At 42.0% G+C, this 15,668-nt stretch overlaps 1 long non-coding RNA gene across 1 annotated transcript in view; it reads left to right on the top strand.

Annotated features, from left to right (window-relative positions):
* The first annotated feature begins 302 nt into the window (after positions 1 to 302).
* The window catches only part of LOC134161970 (uncharacterized), a 182,197-nt gene continuing 166,831 nt past the window's right edge, over positions 303 to 15,668 (top strand). The window contains exon 1 of the long non-coding RNA XR_009964153.1: positions 303 to 635. This is a non-coding gene — a long non-coding RNA (uncharacterized LOC134161970). The remainder of the gene's footprint in view (positions 636 to 15,668) is intronic.

Genomic DNA, 15,668 nt, shown 5'->3' with positions numbered 1-15,668 from the left:
CAGTAATGAGTGGTGCTGGACATGCTTGTGAGGTGGGCTGATGCCAGCCTCATGAAGTTTAACCATGCCAAGTGCAAGGTCCTACACCTGAGTCAGAGCAATCCCAGGCACAGCTACAGGTTGGGCAGAGAAGAGATTCAGAGCAGCCTTGAGGAGAAAGACTTGGGTGTGTTGGTCGATGAGAAAATGAACATGAGCCGGCTTCGATGTGCGCTTGCAGCCCTGAAAACCAACTGTGTCCTGGGCTGCATCAAAAGGAATGTGACCAGCAGGTCAAAAGAGGTGATTCTGCCCCTCTACTCTGCTCTTGTGAGACCTCACCTGGAGTATTGTGTGCAGTTCTGGTGTCCTCAACATAAAAAGGACATGGAACTTTTGGAACAAGTCCAGAGAAGGGCCATGAGGATGATCAGGGGACTGGAGCACCTCCCGTATGAAGACAGGATGAGGAAGTTGGGGCTGTTCAGCCTGGAGAAGAGAAGGCTGCTTGGAGACCTCATAGCAGCCTTCCAGTATCTGAAGGGGGCCTATAGGGATGCTGGGAAGGGACTCTTCATTAGGGACTGTAGTGATAGGGCAAGGGGTAACGGGTTCAAACTTAAACAGGGGAAGTTTAGGTTGGATATAAGGAAGAAGTTCTTTACTGTAAGGGTGGTGAGGCACTGGAATGTGTGTCCCAGGGAAGCTGTGAATGCTCCATCCTTGGCAGTGTTCAAGGCCAGGTTGGACAGAACCTTGGGTGACATGGTTTAGTGTGAGGTGTCCCTGCCCATGGCAGGAGGTTTGGAACTAGATGATCTTAAGGTCCTTTCCAACCCTAACTATTCTATGATTCTATGACTTGAAAACCTCTGAGGACAGAGACTGCATAACCACTCTGGGCAGCCCATGCCACTGACTGTCATGACAGGGATGAAATGTGTCCTTATATCCAGTCTGACAGTCTGAACAGGAGAGCTGTTTCACTTTAAGCGTGTTGTCCATGCTATGTCTGTATGTTACTGTGAGGCTGGTGAGACACTGGCCCAGGCTGCCCAGAGAAGCTGTGGCTGCGCCATCCCTGGCGGTGTTCAAGGCCAGGTTGGATGGAGCCTTGGGTGACCTGGTTTAGAGTGAGGCAACCCTGCCCATGGCAGGGAGGTTGGAACTAGATGATCTTAAGGTTCTTTCCAACCCTAACTATTATATGGTTCTATGATTAATAGTTAGACTTAGTAGGGAACTATGTCTGTGCTTTAAAACTCTACAGAATCATTTATCAGCCTGTGAGGAAGGAAAGAGCTTACTATTGTTTACTAATACTTTTAAAATGAACTATTTTAACATTATTATTGCATCTCTCAAAGTTATCAGTTATTTTAGGGCTCTGCCATAAAGACTTTATTAATTTTTTATATGTGAAGATAAGGCTTCTGCCATAGTGGTGCAGGCACTGACAGAGAATGTTTTTTAGATAAACTGTTTTACTGAGATCTCTACAGAGGATAAAACTCACAAGGGAAATTGAATTTCTCAAGTGGGATAACCAGCTGCTGTCTGGTTGGTGATGTGGGTCTGCAAGAGTCATTGCAGCAGCATCTTCAGCTAGATTAGGTGAGACACTCCAAACTCTAGGCATGGGGATTTTTTATATTCAGCTGTGCTAGGGTCCTGCATGTTCACACCTACAAGCAAGATCCATTGCTACCAATTTTCTTCAACTATGTAAAAGCTTTTCCTATCTTAAGTGTGTGCAAAGGACTTTCCTATGTGACCATTCCAGCCATGACCATCTGCAGAACCAGTTTCCACTGACCATACAGGTGCCATTTATGTACATTTCAGTCGATTTGGATGCAGGAGCAACCTCAGAGCATCTCTGGAAAGGCCCGAGTGACTACCTGGGATGTTACTCAACATGCTGAGGAGAAGCAGCTGTGTCTGTCAGTTGGTCTATACACAGCAGCAGCTGCCCAGGGGGAATCTGCAGATCTGCTCAAAATCCCCCCTTGAGAGCAGCTGTCAAAATTGGTCGAATGCTTCATAGCAAAGCCAGTAGGAGTTCAGCTTAGCACTTTGTTGCACATCAGCTCATTGAACCAAGCCAGTCCCACGTCTCTTATATGCAGAGACTGGCTGGGTTGTTCCTGGAACCCCCAGGGAATGAGTGACTGGGAAATGCAAGCAAGCAAATCCATGCTATCACAGTTATAACTACAGGGCAAACTCCAATCTTATTTTTATATCAGACTAAAAAGCTAAATCTCTTAACTTTTGCCACAGTGGATGTATTTGGTAACCAGAACTTCAAAGGAAGTACTGAGGTCAATACTTGAGTCTTCTGTCAGATGCAATCTACTAAATCACTCATGCAAAGGGAAATCAAATAAATACCTCAGTTTTAATGACAGTATAAGGTGCTGTTTATTTCCCTGCATAGTAAATCACTATTTCTTTTCTCTTTACTTTTATTTGCCTTGTTTCTTTTGTTCTATAGCTCATGCATAATTTCACACCGGTGTAATGTCTGAAGAACTAGGATTTTGCTTATCAATTTATTTAATAAAGACAGACCACTCCAAGAAACACACAGAGCCACTTCACAGGCTGAACTAAAGGGGCCTGGGCTGTTTATGCCAGCAGAGATTTCCTTTTTTCAGCCTGCTGAGAAACCTCGTACTCTTAATAATAATGTTAAAAGACTCACAAAGCTAAAATCAAGTATCTAAAACCCCAAAAGAGATAAGAGGAAAAGTACAAAGAATTTAATTTGTTAGAGAAGCACAAACTGTGAACAGATCCTGTGATGAATACTAGGCAGTTTGAAGCAAAAGGCTCTTCTAAGAAGTCCTTCAAGGGTATGTGTGATGCCTGTTTTGATGAGTCAAGTCTGCACACTGTATGGAGTTGGTGCCCAGTCAGACACAGCACAGGCTACATGCAGACCTTCCTGATAAGATCCTACCAAGATGCCCAGTAGTAGTCCTTTGCGAAAGCAGCCAATATACAGACATGGAAGACAAGCTTTCCCTGTGTCTCATGACACTGTCAAGCAAGTCCTGGTGCACATCCAGTGATGTTGATAGATGATGGTAGATGGTTAGGAGATTCAAAGGAGAAGGATCACTCACTCACAGAGAATGAACAAGGGAGCCTTACAGTCTCTCCAAAGATTTAATATTACATAAACAGTCAGACATGTGCTGTTACCTTCCCTTAATCAGAAATAGGGGTTATGTTGCTAAAACAGGTATTGTCCCAGATTGAATATAGGGTGCACCTGGCCACCTCAGCTCTGGAAAATTATATTTTGGGGAGGTACTAGGGAAAAAGGGTCTGAAGCAGAAAAATGATACTAGGAAGCAGGAAAGAAAGGATGCTGCAAAAAACAGCTGTGCTCCCAGAGATCAGCTAACCTGACATTTGCCTAACAGCTTGCTCATATTACACGTTGTGTGCAAGACCATGCTCTTCGGTTTCCAGCTGAGTATATTTGATGCCGTACTGTTTCTTCAACGGCTTATGCCATCTCCAGGAACTGAGTTTACTCCCCCAGATTCAGGGCTATTGCTAAAAGGTGTTAAACATCTAAGCATCTTTGGACAGAAAAGCATAGCCTTTCAGACACTCTCCTGTCTATCAATCTTGTAAAGCCGTCTAGACTGTCCCGGGAGAGGGGGTGGAAGTGTAAATCAGATATATGTATAAATCTAGAAGTGTAAATCAGATTCTATAAGCATGCCTATGCAATGTGACGTGGGGAAAAAAATCACACAACTTTACCAAGACAAAACCCCAACAGCCCTCGTGAAGCTGCAGTACGAAATTATTCTTTCTTTGGAACTCAATAAATGGCTGAAATCTTCTAGGATCTGTGTTCAACAATTCTGTGGCTTTGACACAGTGCAGCTTATACCATGCTGAAGTAGAAACACAGCTCACCACATGAGGATAGGTCACGCTATTGCAAAATAATTTATGCGAGGAGAAGCACTGGCTGGTACCATGGGGGTAATAATGTTTATTACCTGTGAGCCCATGGTGGCAGCAAATGTGCACTGCAACAGCTGTATCTCACCAACGCAGGAGTCACCCGCACTGCTGATACAGTCATGGTCATTTTAGTTACAGCAAAGTAATATTGGAGAAAGCCATAAGACATGCCCATGTAACAGTACCTGGTGCATGCTTTTAATATTCCATTATTTATCATTTTATTTTCTTGCAATAAAAAGCCTGAAACATCATTTCCCTACCAAAGTTCAGCTGTGCCTGGCTTTTCTGTGGTCCTGCAAGGAAGGACAGTTAAACTTTCCAGTTTCACACTTGACTGATCCGAGTGCTGTTCCCTGCGTTGAGACCCCAGGCTGGCTGCAATTTTTGATTTTATTTTGGACTTTTTTTTCAGAGATCCAGTGTCATCTTGCAGTTCAGACAGTGCAGAAATTAGCCAGATGGACTACAGCTTTGGGATTACTGTGGTTAAGTCGGTGTTTTCCAGAAAAATGCAGTTGAACCTGCAGAGCTCCATGCCAATGGCTTTAAACCAAGCCTAGTTTGCTGTAAGGGGTTTTCTACTGAGAAGAGAAATATGCTCCTGATGAAAAAATTATTAGATAAGGGAGTTTTTTAGAGTTATGAAGGTCAGACTGAGTGATATGTATTCCCCTGGGGCAAGAATCAGGGAGGATGTAAAAGCATGTGCTGTTTTGGGGCTGCGTTCACATCTCCTGCTGCTGAAGCCACCCACCAAGGAGGGCTGTTTCTCAGTCTCCTGGCAAAGAGCAGGCAGTAAACAGGCAGGGTAAGGAATTACAAAGAGCTCAGATATGGTTCCAGAACAGATAACTTCCTTGCTAGTCTAGTGGCAATGCCAGAGGGACAAAGGAATCTGTTCCTAAGGCACCAAAACCTGTGATGCCTCTTGTTACATGTTAGAAAGTGAATTTGTGTCCTGAACCTTTTTTTATTTAAGATATTTTCCCATTATGTAATTCAGCTCTTCGGACAAGATTTCATGAAGTGCTGCATCAAACTCCAGATCACATGCAAGGCCTTTAAATCAATAGCCTGTTTGGCACCTCCTGACTTACAATACAATTTTGAAAGCAACCAGTTGTGATGGAATTCTGTTTTCCTTTTTTTTTCTCTTCACATAGTGATGTGGTTTGCTCCTCATTGCTCAATTATCTGTGGGGTTTTGTGTTATATGGCACTTATAATTTTCACTGGCAGACGCTATATCTGTTTGGATCTTATTCACTAGTTCTTTTTCACTTCATCCAAGTACTTCCCCTGTATCTCTTTCTTTCAGACTCTGAGTATGCCAAGAAATTAACCTTTATGTTTTACCACTGTGAAAACAAGTTATATACGGCAAACTTTCTTTGTAGCAGAAATGGCCGCCAAACGTGTCAAACTAAAATGTGGCACTCATAAGCCATTTAAAAAAGATATCAAGGATGTTCTTGGTCTGACTGTTCAGTAAATAATCAAGAAGTTAACATATAAATAATAATAAAAAGAATGTATATAACTGGTGGAAGTTGCTTCAGAGAAATCTGAAGAAAATTCAGCTCTACCCAATCAGGACCATGCAGAGAAAAGAATTTAAAAAAAAGGGAGCTAAATTATGAACTGTATTTTTCTGTGTGAAATGGCAAGTGAAGCTGCATTAAAAAAGAATGAATCTACACAAAAGATAGGAGCACATTTCCTTCCACTAAGAGGGCAGCCTTCCCTTTCTTTATTTCGTCCTCCCCGTTACTTTTTCTCAGGCTGATGTGACAATGGGCTAGTCTCGACATGGAACAGGCTTTTCCTCACTGAATGCACTTCTCCCTGTCACCTGTTGCTTTCCTAACCCCTGTAGTAGATGCTATTAAAATAGTTCTGAACAGTTCTGTATGCTTTAACCTTGGTTAACTGGATCCCTCTTTCTTCTTTTTTCCACAATTTTTTTGTTTTCCTAGCCTTTACATAAATATTTACTTCTTATTGCATTTCCCCACCACATTTTCCCTTCAAAGAACATTTTCTTCTAGGTCTATTCTTCCATTTACACCATACCATCTACTGAGGTGTGTGGGGAGGGTGGAGGCATTCACAAGCATGCCTGAAGTGCAATCAATGAGTCATTTCACTTGTCTATTAATTTATGAGTGAGATCCCACATTTTTCAAAATTGAGTATGTTGGAGCCTAATTAAGGAATTAAGTTCCTAACTGTATGGAGTGACATTGAAAATTGTGGCACACAAATTAAAGAAGGAATGCATTTTCATGGCATTAATTATTTACATAAGGAAAGAAAAGAGCAAGGGTACTGCTATGATTAAGGCAGAGAAGTTCTCTCTGGGCAGTGAGATGGGTAGTGAAATTCACCACTGTATTTCACAGTGACCTCTGAGTAGTAGCTCCTTGAATCCTCTTTAATCAAACAAATGCTGTAGCATTAACCATTTATTAGAGAGGAGGAAAGTGGAGTGAAAAGTGGTTTTCAGGAAGAAAAGATCAGTTTTTTTCTCAGTGGCTGCTTTTGCACCCAGAAGGAGCAGTGCAGCACAGTGCTGCCTGGGAGCAAGCAAGCAAGCCATCACATTGCCTCTGTTTTTCCTGCATTACTCACCTGTCCTACTGGTATGTGTTGCAATGTCCTCAAGGTCCTTCTAAAGCCCTAACAGGTCTCTGGGGCCTGTGGGGCTTGTGTCTCTGCTGGGCAGACACGTATGAACAGCTTTTCTGAGTCAGCCTGTAGGTTTGTGTGGAAAGTACTCTGCCAGAGACATGCCATGTACCCAGCTGTGGTGGGCTGACCTTGGCCAGCTCGCAACCAAAGCTGCTCTGTCACTGCCCTCCTCAGCTGGACAGGAGAAAGAAACAACTCATGGGTCAAGATAAAGGCAGCTTAATTAAACAAAATCAAAGGTTGTGCTTCGAAGCAAAGTAAAACACAAGATTTATTCTCTACTTCCACTCAGCAGGCAATGTCCAGCCACTCCCTGGGAAGCACGACTTCAGCACACATAGTGCTTGCTCTGGAAGGCAAACTGTGATAGCAAATGCTCCTCTCCTTAGCTGTCATACGGTGTGGAATATCCCTTTGGTCAGTTTGGGTCAGTTTTCCTGTCTGCCTCCCCTCCCAAGATCTTACCCACCCCCAGCCTACTGGTGTTGGGGAAATGTTGGAGGGACAGCCTTGATGCTGTGCGAGCAGTGCTCAGCAGTAGCCAAAGCACTGGTGTGGTACCAACACCTTTCTAGCTACCAGTACAAAGCACAGTGCTATGAGGGCTGCTATGGGGAAAATAAATTAACTCCATCTCAGCCAGACCCAATACAGCAACAGAATAAGGTCTGAGAGAAAGATCAGTGTTTTATGCAAGCACATGCCTATACTGATTTACTTCTGTGATACATGATCTTCCATATAATGGCAGAGGCATCAAAATGGAAAGGGAAGACGAAGCAGTAACCAGTCTCACCAGCCTTCATGTAGCATTTAGCAATACACTGGAAATCATTGCAGCTGTGTCAATTAAAACTCTCTTAATGGAAATACGAAACTTATTTTTTAAATTAATTGGGTGTTACTACTACTATCGCACTTTGAGCATCATAAATTCTCCCTTTTGGGGCTGCTCCACACCTCAAAAAACCTGTAAAGAGGCCTAAACCAGACAAATACAGAATAAACAGATAACTCCAGTTGATGCTTCTTCCTGATGGAAAAGCTAGCACTAGTCACAGCCTGCCACTGCCACAGAGGGATGAGAGCAGGAGTGGGCACTGCCACAACATGCTACCTAGCCCCTCTCTGGGGAAAAGCTGTAACCACTTTGTTGACTTTGACATTCCACAGGGCATTTATCTTTGTCGACACTGGTCACTCACCTTCTCATACTATTGAACATCTTCTCCTTCCCCATGCTCCACAGAGCAACCTGCCGTTGCCATGTAAATGTATAGCAATGCACAATGAAGCCACTCATCAGCAGGTGAACACCATGTGTGGCTGTTATCAAAGGCTGCAGCTGGTGATTAGCTGACCATTTTAAGACTCCAACAGGCATTTTCTCTTGCAGGCTTTGTTCTGCAAGGAAATTGTAATGTCCTCAGGGATGAGGATATTGATCAGTGTCACCAGGGTCTCTGCCATATTAACCCTTAGAGCATGATGGCTCGTGGGTCTGACAAAAGAGCCCTTAGAAAGTCTCCACCAGGAATGTCCTAGTTAAATAAGCAGTATGGGATAATCTGTAGTGGATTTTTCTAATGATTTACAGACAATGGATTTGTAAGTGAACTAGTTAAGCTTTTATAAATTATGCTAAAGCTAAATATGCCATCCTTCCCTGACTACTATATATTTGCCTCAAGAAACTGTAATTAAGATGATATTGATGTACCACACACTTCTAGTGTCACAGATCAGTTCTGCCACTGGCATTTACACAAGCTCCTTTTGCACTGAAGCATTCAGCAAATACTCAGCCAAGTGTCACAGATGATATATATTACACTTCCTGCAGGTAGTGATCTGTTACATACAATTAAAATTGATTAGGTCTTGATTTTCCAGAGTATCTGAAAAATTCAAAGCTTATTCTGAGATAGTGAGAATTTTGCCTGATTACAATATAAAATTAATCTGAGCCTAAAGTGAAGAATAATCCTTCCCTTTTATGCCAATGATCTTCTATTTACTGGCAGAAAAAATTGTCTTCCTTCCTTGAATGCCAGCAAAGACATCAAGAGATAATTATTTTCTCCTTCTAAACTATAGTCTCCAATATTCAATCTTATTTTAAACCCTCACTTATACTGGAATTCAAGGTTATTATTACTGCTATTGATGGGTTTTCAACAGCATATTTGTTTAATGGGCTGCAATATTATTCTTTTGTGATTTAAACAGAATCTCAGCACCAAGAAGTAATAGATTTCTGAACAGTTTTCTAAAGGTAACAGCAGCATCTCTCTTCCTTTGCCCTTAGGAAAACATACCTATCTTAACTTATAGTCCATCTTCCATCTTCCATTTATTTCAAGACCTATTTCAGATGTATTTGCACTCATTTCAGTTTGAGCTCAGATTCAGTTCTAGAAGATAGCTTTGAACCATGAATTTTAGCTTGAGTTCATAGAATCATAGTATGGTTTGGGTCCTAAGGCACCTTGAAGATCATCTTGTTCCAACCTCCCTGCCCTGGGCAAGGACACCTTCCACTAGATCAGGCTGATCAAAGCCCCATCAAGCCTGGCCTTGACCACTACTAGAGATGAGACAGCCACAGCTTCTCTGGGCAACCTGTTACAGTGTCTCACCACCCTCACAGTAAAGAACTTCTCAATATTTAACTTATATCTACCCTCTTTCAGTTTAAAGCCATTCCCCCTTGCCCTGTCACTACATGCCCTTGTAAAAAGTCCCTGTCTGGATTTCTTGTAGGCCCCTTTAGGCACCAGAAAGGTGCTCTAATGCCTCCCTGGAGCCTTCTCCAGGATGAACAAGCCCAGCTCTCTCAGCTTGTCTCCACAGGAAAGCTGCTCCAGCGCTCTGAGCATCTTCGTGGCCTCCTCTGGACTTGCTCCAACAGGCCCATGTTCTTCTTATGTTGAGGATCCCAGAGCTGGATGCAGAACTGGAGGTGGGGTCACAAGAGCAGACTAGAGGGGGAGGATCACCTCCTTCCGCTTGCTGACAGTGCAGTTTTTGATGCAACCCAGCACATGGTTGGTTTCTGGGCTGCAAGTGCACACTGCTGGGTCATGCTGAGCTTCTCGTCAGTCAATATCCCCAAGTCCTTCTCCTCAGGACTGCTCCCAGTCTGTTCCCTGCCCAGCCTGTATTTGTGCTTGGGATTGCCCCAACTCATTTGTTGCACCTTGCACTTGGCCCTTTTGAAATTCATGACGTTTGCACCAGCCCATATCTTGAGCCTACCAGGGTCCTTCTGGAAGTCAATCCTTCCTTCTAGCATGTCACTCATGCCTCACAGCTTGGTGTCATTTCAAACATGCTGAGGGTGCACTCAGTCCCACTGTCTGTGTCACTGACAAATATGTTAAACAGCACTAGTCCAAGTACCAAGCCCTGAGGATCACCACTCATCACTGGTCTCCACTTAGATATCGAGCCATTGACCACAACTCCTTAAGTGTGACCATCCAGCCAATTCCTTATGCATGAAGTGGTCTATCCATCACATCTATGCCTCTCTCTTTTAGAGACAAGGATGTAAAGCTGAACAGTGTCAGTGCCTTGCACAAGTCCAAATAGACTTTGAAACATGATACATGATACATTTAGTGCACCATTCTTGGAAGGTGTCATTGCTCGGCCATGTAGTGCTTTGCACATAGGCATAATGAGCAATAAATCAAGCCTCGTATGTAATACAGCACACAGACATGCAAATTTAAATTTCACACATATGCATGTTTGCATTGCATAGCAAAAATTTACTGTGTAGGCTTCTCAAAGACTTCAGCCATCCCAGTGTTTTCTAAAGTCCTTTGAAATGGAGATATTTGGTATTTGTACAGCCTATGGCTTCAGTATACTTAAGTTTTATAAATGAAGACCTAGAACTCTTCTATGGGGAACTTACTGTATATGTACTACTTGTAAGAATATCTCGTTTGGAAAAAATACTGTTGAACTAATACAGAATAAGAGCAAAATACAGCTCAGGCAATATGCTTATAAAAATAAAGTCTTAACACAACATGTAAAAATACAAGCGTTCATGTCATCCAAAACAGGACAGTTGCTGTTTTGAACAAATAGTCTAGGATTTTAATGGGAAGTCTTGTCCATCATAATAGCCAGGTGCAAAATATGAAGTTCTTATGAAACATCCTTTACAAATGCTGACAGCTGACCAAAAGTTTGCAATGAAGGAGGCAAATCATAGTATGGAAGAGGGGATCAGCCTGCAATCTGAAAAGGTATTAATGTGAGACGAAGATGTGGTTCTGACTCCAGACTGGGTTCTCTCACCTCACATGGTGATGTTTCTATTGTTGGAGAAGAAGCAGTGCTGGATTTCAGAGCTTTTTCCCGAGGCATTGAGCACTTTTATATGTGTTAGCGAGAGAGCTGGAGAAGCTCTGAATCCATCTGGGGGAAGAATTATTAGAGTCTGGGATACCTATAAGAAGATGTTTTGTTGATATCCTGATAGCAGAGTGCTTAGTAATGTAAATGGAAAATCAACTTCTCTAACACTGCCGTCTTCAGACCTGAAATAACTGGACAGGTCAGAAACTGTAAATGCATCTGGCACTCAGGAAAGAGAGGTGAGGAATGAAGCTAAGCACTTTGTCATAACTCATTATCCAGCTTAGCATTTCCCAAGGCAAATACCTGAGAGGAAATAAAAAATGAAAGAAAGAAAGAGATATGTAGTATTTGATCTCAAAACTGGGAAGAAGTATTTATAGGTGCATTGGAACAAATAAATAATATCAGTAACAACCTTTAAGGCCAGTCTTGTAATGACTCTGGTGTGTGACAACAGGTTCTACTTCTTACCTGACACATTGCCAGGCTGTTGTCACTACTGACGGACTATCTTAGGTTTAAGAAACTCAGAGCTGAGCAGACTCACGCTGCCAGTCACAGGGCTTTGTGACAGGGAATTGAAGATTGCCAATAACATAACCAAAAATCTTTTTTGGCTGAAGAGCCTTGCACTCATCTTCTCATATTGCTGCAAGGGTGTCTGAATACCACCGTTGTCATGTCATAATAGGCTCTGACAGCTCCAGACAGACAACACGAAGGCAGTATTTATTCTTTCACCATCACCATGGGGCAAGTGGTCTATTGAGATCTGTGCACTGTAGGATTATATTGATTTTCTGAAAGTAATTACAATGAAACATGTTATACAAGAAATAACAGCTAGAGCAAGGGACTACTATTAGCAGAAATGAGATAGGAGGAAAAGATGCAAATTATATAATATTAATGGATTTAAAGAAATATTTTCAGGGTCAAATGAAATAAAGCAAATCACAGTTCTGTTTTACTTGCTCAAACAAGTCCTCAATTCATTATATTACCATGTTCAGTATATTATTAAAACTCCATTTAATATTTCTCTGGACCATATTCAAAGCTTTATTTCATCATTTGTCAATGAACTTCAGTAAAAGTCATCTTGTATGCTGATTAAATGAAGAACTCTGATATTAGTCTGGTTAGCTAGTTTTCCCTTCAAACAATGTGATTTTTCTTTTTCTTGGAAATCAATGATAACCTCATCCTGACGTAATTAATGCAGTTGCCTGAATACAGTGTCATTCTACAGCATCTAAGAGATTGACGTGGCATCAGTAAATATGGTCCAGGATCCACAGAGTGCTTCAGCCACTGAGGAGCTAGAGGCCAAGCAATGTGAACTAGGCATTTCAAATTCCTGTATTTGGGAAACTGAATCAACACCCCTAGCACAAATATTGATATGTAACTTTCATTCGTGGATGGACGGCCAAGCCCAGAAAGTGTTGGTGGAATGGAGTTAAATCCAGTCAGAGGCCAGCCATAAGTAGTTTCTCCAGTGCTTAGTACTGGGGCCAGTTCTGTTTAATACCTTTATCAATGATCTGGATGAGGGGATCAAGTGCACCCTTAGTAAGTTTGCAGACAACATGAAGCTGTTCTGAATGTTGATCTGCTTGAGTGTAGGAAGGCTCTGCAGAGGGATCCAAACAGGCTGGATTGGTGGATCAATGAGACCAATTGCATGAGGTTCAACAAGGCAAAGTGCCAGGTCTTGCATTTGGGCCACAACAGCCCCATGCAACACTACAGGCTTGTGGTAGAGCTGGGAAGCTGCCCGGAGACAAAGGACTTGGGGGTGTTGGTCAACAGCCAGATGAACATGATCCATCTTGTGGTGGCCAAGAAGGCCAGTGGCATCCTGGCTGGTATCAGAAATAGTGTGGCCAGCAGGACTAGGAAGGAGATTGTCTCCTGTACTGGGCACTGGTGAGGCCACACCTTGAATCCTGCATTCAGTTCTGGGCCTCTCACTTACAAGACATTGAGATGCTGAAGTGTGTCCAGAGAAGATCAACAAAGCTGGTGAAAGATCTGGAGCACAAGTCTCATGAGGAGTGACTGAGGGAACTAGGGTTGTCCAGCCTGGAGAAAAGTAGGCTCAGGGGAAACCTTATTGCTCACTATAACTACCTGAAAGGAGGGTGGAACGAGGTGCAGGTTGGTCCCTTTTCCCAAGTAACATGTGATAGAATAAGAGGGAATGGCCTCAAATTGCACCAGGGGAGATTTAGATTAGAGATTAGGGAAAAATTCTTCACCAAAACAGTTGTTGAGCATTGGAACAGGCTGCCCAGGGAAGTGGTGGAGTCACCATCCCTGGAGGTATTTAAAAGATGTGTAGATGTGGCACTTAGGGACATGGTTTAGTGATGGACTTGGTGGTACTGGGTTAATGGTTGGACTCAATGATCTTAAGTCTTTTCCAACATAAATGATTGCATGAGTCTCACATTTTAAGAAAAGTACTGGAGATGGCTGAAGGTCCTTCACCTGGTGACTCTAGCATCACATAAAACAGGAAAAGGTACAGAGAATCACAACCTGAATCTGTCAAAAGATACACTAGATGGCAACTCAGCCTTTTGCATCTCCTGGCTGTATTCTTAAGCTGCATCACATTCTATCTCCTTAGTCTAACAGAGCAGCAAGCAATATGAGCACTTTGAAAATTTGATGATGCTGTATTCATCACTGAAAGAAATATTATTGCATCAGACACGCTTCAAATTTTTTTTATATGCTTTTTAAAATATGCACGGTCCGCTGTAAAAGAAACAGGTTAATTAAATAATTATATTTTCCTTAGACGTTACCTTGCTGTCAGTCGAGGAATACACTAATTTCCTGAATACAAATAATCAGAATTACATACAGTATTCCAGATTTGATCCCTCGAGTACCTTATATAATGACATTGATATTTCCCTGTGCCTACCACAACCATCTCTCTTGTGGTTACATTTGATTATTTCATATGACATTAGTAGCTATAATCATACACTTCTCAGACAGTACCCTTCCATTTCTTTCTTCTTATGTCATTTCTAAATTATGAGCTTCCACTTATTACAGACATACCTGCAATTAATCCTGGCACACATTACTTATCTCTTCATCCTACTTCTCTTTTATGTGGTCTGAAGACCACTCCATTCTTCCCTTATTTCATTTGGCTCTTGCTGTGTTGATAACTCCCAGTTCTGTGCCATTAGCAGATACCATTTCTTCACCTCTGCACTAGGGTCTTTATTGAAAATATGGAATCAAAATGGTCCTCAACTTCAGTTTCTGTTCCACTTTGTCTGTGCATCTCACACATGCTTACATCTTAGGAAGCTAGTAAAGTAGAACTGATGTGATATGTTTGTATACAGAGTAGGGAAAATAACTGGGCTGTGTAGACTTACAGAACTACCTCTTTTATTCAGTACTATTATCTAATTTTCTCTTCTCTGCACTGAAAGGAGAAATATTGCATGTTAGAAAACTTAACACTTTTTGCTTAAAGCTGTCACTGTCAACATCGCAGACTTAATCCTGCAACGCCTATGCTCCAGGTACTCAGGTAGAGTCAAAATACAAGGGACTGTTTTCCCCATCAAGATGATGAAAGACCCACAAGTCTTCCTTGTAACACCAGTTTTGGCCCATTGCTGGGTCTTCATTTATTTCCTTGGTCCACACGTTCTTTTTTTTTCCTTAGGAATGGGGAAAGTTCTGTGAAAGATGAAACCTGTTTGTGCTGAGACATTTCAGAAGAAATCAACTTTCTTGATTTGTCCCCGATGAAGAATCACTAGATGGCCTTTCCTGCTCTGGCCAATATCCTTTTCAGTCTAAAATCCTTACCATGTATGCTTGCTCCTAGAAAACAGCCAACCTTTCCTCCCCCACACCCCCCAAAGCAACTCTGATGTCCAGCCTATTTCCAGTGCATTGCACTATCTCCTCCTGATTCTTCCCTCACTCTTCAGATTGTCCTGGAATCTCTCCTTCCAGTGTCTCCCATACAAGCCTATAAACCCAGACCTTTTTTGGAAAGATCCACGTACCCCAACACCTCATCTGCAACAATATCCATAGGGAATACTACACAGGGGAGAGCATAAAAAAGTGTTAAGAGACCTCCAGCTGGTACACTCTCTCAGACTCCAGCAGCAAAGGATCAGTGGTTTCCTCAGCTGACAACAGCTTGCAGTTCAACATGTTTAAAATCAGCTGATAAATCTCCCCTCCGTCAGCTTTTCTAATTGCTTCTATTTTAGTCTCTGAAATGTTCTGTTGGCACTGAGAACAACAATTTGACTACACACTCTATAAAAAAAGAATGTACTTTCTCTTGCATTACTTGTTTTTAATCTGCTGCCTGTAACTTCATTACATGCCCTTAATTCTGCCATTGTAAGAAACACAGAATAATCATTTTCTATCCCCTTTCACCATGGTATTCAGAGATCATTACCATAGCAATGTCACTTCAAATCTGGCAAAACTTGCCTATTTATTTTCTGGAAGATATGCAACAGTTTTCATAATTGTTGTCCTTCTATGTACCTTCTTTTATTCCTATTGTATCATTCTGTGCTTGAATTATCTGAACTCCATATGGGTGTTAA

The sequence above is a fragment of the Pezoporus occidentalis genome, unplaced genomic scaffold (genome assembly GCF_034315485.1).
Source record: "Pezoporus occidentalis ecotype Australia unplaced genomic scaffold, CSIRO_AGI_Poc_V1 ctg18, whole genome shotgun sequence".
Taxonomy (NCBI): domain Eukaryota; kingdom Metazoa; phylum Chordata; class Aves; order Psittaciformes; family Psittacidae; genus Pezoporus; species Pezoporus occidentalis.
Note: the sequence above shows the minus strand (reverse complement) of the source record. Positions and strands in the feature narration are given on the sequence as shown.